Below are 454 nucleotides of genomic sequence, written 5' to 3' on the forward strand. Positions count from 1 at the left end.
TAGAGAGAGGGAGAAAAGGCACAAGGAGAAGGAGAGCGGGAGGGATAGTTGAGGAGTAGGGTTTGGGGGGTCATAGACCCTGTGAAAGGGAGAGCAATAGACCTGGCGAGAGAGGGATGCTCGAGAAAAAAAAAAAAGAGAGAGAGGGAACAGGCAGAAGAAGGATGAGCCAATGAGAGCAGGAGGAGAGGAGAAAGGTGTGTGACGGGCAAAGGAAGGAGAGGAGCAGGTGGAGAGAGAGGAGACAGCAGGGACAGCGTGCACAGGGAAAGAGAGACCAAGTGGAAAAAGACCAGCTAGGGATACACAGCCAAGAGAAAGAAGAGTAGAGTCAAAAGCATCAGAAGTGATGATAAAAGGATAAAAGAGGCAGAGACTGGAAAGAGACAGAGGAGGGGCCTGAGGGGACCACCTATGTAGGGTGAGAAAGAAGAGAGAAGGGGCAGAGACCATA

This window comes from Nanorana parkeri, unplaced genomic scaffold, assembly GCF_000935625.1.
Source record: "Nanorana parkeri isolate BGI_ZX_2015 unplaced genomic scaffold, ASM93562v1 scaffold96, whole genome shotgun sequence".
In the NCBI taxonomy this organism is placed as follows: domain Eukaryota; kingdom Metazoa; phylum Chordata; class Amphibia; order Anura; family Dicroglossidae; genus Nanorana; species Nanorana parkeri.